Source organism: Ixodes scapularis, unplaced genomic scaffold (genome assembly GCF_016920785.2).
Source record: "Ixodes scapularis isolate PalLabHiFi unplaced genomic scaffold, ASM1692078v2 PGA_scaffold10__122_contigs__length_95168666, whole genome shotgun sequence".
NCBI classification, from domain to species: Eukaryota; Metazoa; Arthropoda; class Arachnida; order Ixodida; family Ixodidae; genus Ixodes; species Ixodes scapularis.
The window spans coordinates 94,285,504-94,294,246 of NW_024609836.1; the positions used below are offsets into that span (position 1 = coordinate 94,285,504).

Sequence of the window (8,743 nt, forward strand, 5' to 3'; positions counted from 1 at the left end):
AGACGCTCTGGCCCCGCCGACACAAACATAGAAAGCTAAAAAAAAAAAAACAATGCCGACGCAACTCTGGAAAGACAAACTTTCCTAACAGAAATCCCCTTAACTAATAAGCAAGATTGCTACAAACTTAACAGACCCTTTCCGAAATTCAGTGCCATCTGGTGGTTTGTAAAGCAGTTTATGTTTTGCCATATCAATGGCGGAAATGAACTTGTATCGGCACCGTCACTTTCGCAAGTCAACGGCACGCGAGGAATTGTTCAGTGTAAGTTCTTTCTCGATCACTTTCATTTCGATGGTAACCAAGAACCTGCATTCAGAACAAAGCTCCAACCCACTCAGATGCCTCGAGAAATTTCTATACATCAAAGTGCTTTAAAGCCAATTGTGTGCCGCCCACAGATTAACTGAATTTGAGTTAATAGGGAGTATTGACTGGACGCCATATTTGTGCGTGCTGTTTAGAGCGCATGCTCAGAACGAGCTCACATCAATAGGCTGCTAAGGGCAGTTTGATTGCGTTACCTTTTGAAACTGAGGACGCCAACGGTCCGTCATTTTGACTCACCAAACAGATAAGTGCGGATGCGTCGCAACGATGAGTCAACTAAGGGCAGGTTCGAAACTTGATGTCCAAGGAAAGTAAAATTGCGAACACTGCACGCCCAGCAAAGCACTCAAGGAGCACAAGACAAACCTACATGCACGAAACGGTCAACCAGCGCTGTCAGCTATAGGTGACTCAAAGTGGCCCTGCCCTAACACGACAAGGTGATCATTCATGGTCACGTTATGACAATGGCGCCTTTGCTCCCTCTGCCTACCACTTGGAACTTTTCGTGATTTGCATACAGCATGCATTCATAACGGTCATCTCTACAGAACGAGTTTGAGCATTTGATGTCAGAAGACAAAGGACTCCAGAAAACAATCTGCTCATCGTCTTTCTTTGTCTTCTAGCTGTCCGTCAGAACTGCTGAACCAAGTTTGAGCCCATCCAAAATAAAGCGCGCAAAGCGAAAAATGCTGACATCTGAAGGTCTTGAACCCCGGCTCCACTACTCTGCGGATGAAACAAAAAATACAAAACGAAAGAAAGAAAAACTCCTCACCCCGCTTTAGATTCAAGAACCAGCGGCGCGAGACTATTATACGCCCCGCCTTTCCCAAGTTGAAGGAGGCTCCTATCAAAAATAATAAATCAATACCGCCATAAAGTTGCACGTCACGCGGCGGAACAGATGGCGGTGGCCGCTTTTTCCAAGACCTCAGCACGAAGGTTTCGAAAGTATATAATCGCACATTGCGCTGTTATAGGCCATAGGCTTAAAAAGCGGCGGAAGTCGAAAACATCGCAAGATATATCCCTACCGAAAAATCCGGTATAACTTTTCCCTATCCGGATTATGGAACCGGAAATTTGTTTCTGGAAACCCAAAATCCAGATTGTAGACAAAGGAATAATTTCTGAAAACCTAAACTCCAGATAGAATCCGGATAGAGTCCAGATAGCTTTCCGGTTCCATAATCCGGATAGCGAAAAGTTATACCGGATTTTTAGGTAGGGATAGCCTCTTTGTTCGTCAGCTTCAATACTCCAGTTCTTTCTTGTACGTTCTCTTTCCCAGGTTCAAGCAATACCAGCTAGAAATCGAGGCCGGCGCCTTCCTTCCGCATACGTCATCACTAGTGGATTCACGCAGTGGCGCCTACCTTGCGTCAGCATTGTCGAGCTTAGGCATGTTTGCCGCTTGGGGCGGGTCGGAGATCCACTTAAGATGACGTCATGAGAAGGCCTTGTCTTCTATATGGTATTGGTTCAAACAAAATTTGAAGTTTTCTTCCTTTTCTTTTTTTTCTCCTAGCTAAGATATTGATTCTTGTTCTATTACTCCTTTAGTTAAAGGGCGGGGATCTCTAATGTAAAATTACAGTTTCTGAGCATCGAACTTTTTTCTTCTTTTTTTGTCTCTGCGTCATCGTCAAATAAGTGTGTGTGTGTGTGTGTGTGTGGGGGGGGGGGGGGGGGGGGGAGTGGTTGCAACTTTCTATATCAGCTCGCCTCTGATGGTGTTGTAGCAACCCAGAAGACGACGACGACGGAGGAGCAAGCGGACCGAAGCCCGATCGCCACGAGCGCGCACACTCTGAATTCTGATCTCGTCGGTGACCACAAGCTCCAAGCCATTTATCTTTATTAAATAACTTACATAGCTTGCTGACTCGACCAGATACAGATAGAAACTAGTGAAGGAACATGTACCTTCTTCTAAAGTATTTCTATTATAGTACCCAAATTCTCAACTACAAAAGCTTTCTTTTAATTTGCCTCTTTGACTACGCTTTCTGTTTCCGAAACGGAAACTTCCTCGGCAGTGAAACTTGAAACTCTCAGAGCGGCATTCGCGTCAGGGTTAATGTATGAGTCCAGGAAAAAAATCTTCGTTGCATCTTTTCGAAGATCGAAACCACTTAGAACCGCGCTGCTGCAAGACGTCCCATTTAGAGCATCGGTTATTCCTCCAACCTTATTTTTTAAGGTCTTACTCAACATCACGTATCTGTAACTTCTCTCTCAAAAAGAAAAGTGAAAACAACTTTACTTTGTCAGCGAACATACAGTTGGCTTACAATGACGTTACACCGGCGGTCATAGTTGTGACCCAGCTGAGATGCGCGTACCATTTGAGCGCAACTTTTGCATCGCCGAATTAATTGCTCTCTCAGCAAGAACACGCAGGAATGATTACCAACACGGACCGACGACGTAATGTGAAAGTCGTATATATATACCAAGTTTGACCCTGGAAGCGGTTTTAGCTGCTGCGCGAACGCTTACGCAACATTCCACCTACAGCTGCTGACCAGTGCTCTGACGTCACTTTATTCCGACGAAAGTTTATTTATGTGTGAGTACTCGATGCAACAAAGAATGTCTTTACCCCCAGATAGACGCACGGGGCACACCATGCGTAAAGAGAATGACCCGACATCCCTAAAAGATTTCCCCACCCGAAGACAGATGGGAACGCATTAAACGGCATACCTCAGCATTTGACAGGGTGTGGAAAACGACAATCAAATGGGAGCCCCTCCTCCCCTTTTCTCACGCTTTCTCAATGAAAAAAAAAGAAAAACGGTAAATGTCATTGTACATTAACGTATCATTTTCATTCGATGTCCTGACCACTAGACGCTTACCAATCGATGAGCGCATAATAAAGTCATTATAAAAAGAAAAAGACATAAATGTCTCGAAATTCCTGACTAAGGCGGTCATCTAAGCGTCCTTTGCAGATCGTTCGTGCTGCGAGGAGAGCGTTGTCAGCACTTTTGCATAATCTTGCAAATGGCGCAGTGGTTGCATAATGGCCTCTCTGAGCGACTTTTGAAGCGCTTCCTCGGAAGAAAGGCGCTTCGTTTCGGTAACAGTACACGCCTCGCAGGACACTCCTTCTACGCCGGACATCCTGACTCGGGGATGGTAAAGTGGCGGCTAGGAGACAAGTCACAAATATCTGTGTGTGCGTGCCTGTGCTTCTGTTCAGGGTCGTGTCATCATACAAGCAGCAGTACGGCCATTTAGCAGACGAGTTTCATCATACATATATTTTTTTTTTCTTTTCTTATTATCGAAAGATTTCTTCCTCGTCTCAGTCCCCTCGGTAGCTGCTTCTTTGTGCACTAAAGATATATACGTAAAATTAAAGTCTCAGCGGCTCTTACGAAAATGCCGGCATACTAATCGCCAGTTAGCGACTTAGACTTCCAATCCACTACCTGGCGGATTAGAGGGAATGTCGAATTTAAGTTTAAAAAATGACCGCATCTCCACGTGGTGAATGATGTTGATTGTGGCGAAGCTCTGGTGGTGCTGATGATACTGATTTTGTTCATAAGTAGTGCTGATGTCAGAAAGAAAATTTGTGGTATGGAACGTGGTTATATACGCATTTGAGCATTTGACCGCAGCGCCCTCTCGTCTATAAACGTTGAGCCAATGCATGCAAAGTTTAACCCGATTATATATGCATTTGACCGCAGCGCCCTCTCTTGTATAGACGTTGAGCGGCCACATGCAACGTTTCATCCACGACATCCGCAGCTCTTGAGTTACTACCAGATCTCAGAGCCCCTACTCGTCCCGCAGTCGTGGCCGAGTGGTTAAGGCGATGGACTAGAAATCCATTGGGGTCTCCCCGCACAGGTTCGAATCCTGTCGACTGCGCAAACTTTTTTCTTTTAAGAAGGCAGATAGGATGGCAATCGATGTGAGCACGGACGCCGGACGGACAAGGCTAGGCCCTAAGGAGCTTCGCCCCTAATATTGACTGGAGTTGCCCTTTAACTGAATTCTTGCTTCCATGAAATGAGAAGTGCGTTTGTCATGTTAAAATACATGACGGAAATGCAGCCATGCTTTTTTGCCTTGTGTGGCTATCTTCACTAAAAAGGAATTCCACACCAACCCTTTCGCATTGACACAGTGTTGATAATAATTACAATTTATATTTAAACTTTTGGCGAGCAATTTTTTCTTATATTTCGCCACCAAGGGGAGAGGCACAACGCCGCATGCGCGTCGATTCTCGTTCAAGGACGGTCGCTTCCCGCGATGCTTGGATAGAAAACGGCGTACCATTGCGATTCCCAGGATTACCAGCGACCTCCGCGCTTCCGCGTGCCCCGTTGTTCGGCAGCACCATGAGTTGCAGAGTGAATTTTACGAGTGTGAAATCCGGGACATTTTGAAGATTTGGGACTTTCTCGCGGGACGCGGGACACGAGCCTTCAATGCGGGACAGTCCCGCGAGTCGCGGGACGGGTGGCTGTTGCTGGCTACATCTACAAAACTGTCTAGATTTAGATAGCAAAAATAAAAAAAGCAGAGGAAAGATTGTATTTAATTTTTTGAAAAAAATTAACTGTGTTTTGTATTATCCCGTCATGTAATGCCACCTCAGGAACACTTAAGGTATAAAAAATGAAATGAAACGAAATGAAAGATGGGGGAAAACGACACATTCAATTAGCACAACTCTGGGAGTAAGCCTTAGAAACGAGACAAAGAGATCGATAAGATACTGGTGGCGAACATCAGAGGGAATTAGCAGTGCACAAGCCAATATACAACTACAAAAAAAAAAGAGTCGGGCTTTATGGGGACCGTGATTAATTTCCCCTTTCATGAGGAGAATGAAGATACATATATTAGATGCATGTTATCGAGAAGTAGGCGTATCAAACACCAAAATCATTGTTTTTCTTCCGACAACCTAATGTAGAAGGAACTACTTCGCGCAGCGCATGAAGAATGCGCGGGGCGCCGATTGGACACGAGTGCAGCGTCAGCGTTCGGCTCGGACTCGTGTCAAATCAGCGGGAACACGAGCCCCAGCCGAACGCTGACGCTGCAATCGTGTCCAATTTGTGCCCCATGCTTGACTTCAATAAATAACTGTGCAAAAAAAAAAAAAAAAAAAAAAAAAAAAAAAAAAAACAACGGTCTGAGGACATTTTTTGCGAGTTATGAATGCGAAAGCGTCAATGTCGTACTTCCGCTCCTTTCGTTCGTTTGCGGCGTAGTGGCATGGACGGCCACGTTTCGACGGCCGAGCGCGCGCTCTCGTCAAGTGGTCGCGACGCGCCGAGCTCGGCCGTGCACCCCCTCCGGAGTTTGCCCGGGCGGGCTGTGCGGCCAGGCCCGCACCGCCGCACATTTTACCGGCGACCAAGCCGCTGCGCCGCCATAGGGAAGGCCTCCGGTGGCGTTTTTATTTATTTTTTTTTTTTTTTTTGGAACTACGCCGCACGAAAGCCAATGGGAGCCTATCCATCAGATTTCTGCTACAGACGACATTGGGACAGGCAGGGGAAGGGGCCGTTTGGCGCGGCTTCAAAGCTGATGACGTCGGTTCGCTCCATATGAGACAGCTAATGCTTTCGCATTAAAAACTAAGTTTAATCTTTACCTTTGCCCGTTTCGATCTGGATGAGCATCGTACCGGCGTGCGGTCGTGGTTCACTACTGCGTGGAGCACGTTGAAAACCCCAGGCTAGCGGTTGTACTGCACTGGTTAAATTGCTCATCTACAGCTGAGAGACAAGTCGCCCGTTGAGGCAGACCACTTTTTTTTCCAATAAAAAAGAAAGAAAAAAAGGAGCAAACTTTGCGCATTATTTACGCGCAAATGAAGAGTAAGAGGAAAGAGGGGAAGAAAGATTAGAAAAGTCTGACAGTGTGCTAGCGAGCGAAGAGAGACAGACACGCCAACCGAAACGCTGAGGGGAGAGAGTAACAATGAGAAGTATCAAACAAGATAAAAATAAAAACAAGAAAAAAGGTACCGCAAAAAAAATTATTCCATGGAGAAACAGTGAAGATAGAAAAAGAAAATGGAAAAGCGAAGAATATAGAGGGGAAACTGAGAGGAGGAAAGAATGACTGACAGAAATCTGAAGTACTGAGATGAGAGAATAAACAGGAAGTAAAACAAAGGGTAAAAAGCGAAGACCAATATACGAAAGATGACTGACAACAAAAAAAAATGAAGAGAAAAAAAGATGAGGTTTTAGAAAATGATAGAAGGAAGGAGAGCAGAGAGATAACTTAAAAAAAAAAAACGGGAAGAAAAAGAACAAGACATAAAGGCATTGCATGAAAGGTGTAGAATAGCAACGCAATTGCAAAGAAAGAGCAGGAAGGCGACACACATACAAGATACCAAGATTCTCGCGTTTAAATTTGTCGTCGCCACAACTCTCCCGAGCAGAAAGTTGCGCGGTTATGGCGACTAGGGGTGTCGCGAACTTTTGTCGAACCAGATTTTTTGGTCGAACTTCAGGGGTTCGACTGAGTCGAACCGGTTCGACGAACCTTCGAAATTTTCACCAGATTCGACCGGTTCGACTTTATGGACAGTGTGGCCAGACCTCAGTACAAGCATGTCTAGGTTTGGAGAATTTTTTTTTTATGCAAGGGGTTATTTTATTTTGTGAACAGCTGCAATTAAAAGAAACTAATTCTCATCACTGAAGAAGTTAATAACTTAATTTTTAGTACTGTATTAACTGAAATAGCCAATCAGCGCTGCACTTAATTCATCTCTTAGCCATTACCATCCAATCCGAAGCCAAAACCTGCACAGACTGGAACCACCTCCCCGCCTCCATCGCTTCAATCACCGACAGCGACCGTTTCAAAAGCGCCATTTGCAACCATTTTTTGTAATCTCCCTGCTGTGTTTATGTTCATGTTGTATTATTATTATTTTTTTTTTTGCTTCACCACTCCTCTCTGTAATGCTTCGGCCTTGAGAGTAAATAAATGAAATGAAATGAAATGAAATGAAGTGGCCAGCCTGTCGCGCATGCGCACACGAGTCGAACCTCAATACAAGGTTCGTCGAACTTTCCACTAAAAGTTCGAAAAAGTCGAACCTGGTCGAACTCGAACCGCGACCGGTTCGCGACACCCCTAATGGCGACGTGCGCGACCGAAAGCGTCGCGGTGGTCGGCCTTCCACGATTGGCCGAATGCTGACTATGATGTCAGCAAAGGAGTTCTCATAAACGGATATAAGAGGAACGTGAGGACTTCAATTTTGACGGTGTTGACAGTGTTGGTTCAAGAACGCTATGATTTCAAGCTTCCGCCATGCTAATACAAACACCTTCGGACTTGATGTTTGCAAGGTAATGACGTCACGAAAGGCAACCGTACGAGGGCGCCACCGAAACATCTCGCCGCTAATAGTAAGTTACAGGTCAAGAAGGTAGCGGCAAACGCCCCTCCAGGGGATTCAGATATCCCTCCGCCACCTCCGCATCCAATAGCGTCCCATCGTTTCCGTGACGTCGTGACTAACGCGGGAGAGGGTCTTGCCTTCCTGTAAATATTTGCTTTATCTTTCGACTTTGACTTAGCATTGTGGAAGCCACGAGAGGGAGATCAGAGTTTTCCCCTCCGATGGAAGCAAATACGACTTCGGGGGGTTAGGTTCCCCCTCCTATGAATACAAAGGCAACTCTCAGGGGCTCGGTTCCCTCCCCGTTCCCTCCCCGATGAATGCAAAGGTCGCTTTCTTAAAAATTGGGGGTCGGAGACAAGTTGGCCGATATCTATTCATTGAAGCAGAACAAGGGGCGCCTCCAGTGAACTCTTCTTTTGACTGCGGATGAATTTGAAACGGGCGCATCACGCTTGTGGGAGGAGCTTCTCCTACTTTCTTGACTCATAGAACACTCCTTTTTTTTTTTTTTAACGCAGCTGTTGCTCGTGGCTACGACGCCGTGCCGGCTCAGTGAATGGTATTATATGCAGCACACAACTTAATTTTGGCCAGGACCTAAATTTTGCAAACTTAGCGACTTCAAAAATACCAGGAAAAATTTATCACACGGATATATCACCTCCGATATCAAATGCATAGCTCCAAATCGCAAAATATTGTGTGCGTGAATTCGCGAAAATAAAGTCGTCTACAGTATGCAGTTATTGAGAAAAAACCGCAGACACCATTGCGTGGATAACATTGCTTCTCTCTGGTCTGCACACGCAAGCTTTCCGCTTTGTCCGAAAGCTTAGAATCCACTATTTTTAAAACACCTGGCTCCACCTGGCAGCAAACTGGCTTTGAGGATTCCCAGGATGAAACCATGTGCGCGCTGTGCACGGGGAAAGATAAAGCATCATCATCTTTGGGTAACCGGACAAAAGTTCACCGGACAGAAGCTCACCGGA

At 45.6% G+C, this 8,743-nt stretch overlaps 1 non-coding gene across 1 annotated transcript; it reads left to right on the top strand.

Annotated features, from left to right (window-relative positions):
• Positions 1–4,146: 4,146 nt before the first annotated feature.
• Positions 4,147–4,228, top strand: Trnas-aga. The gene has a single exon. It is a non-coding gene; the product is annotated as a tRNA-Ser (tRNA).
• Positions 4,229–8,743: the final 4,515 nt, after the last annotated feature.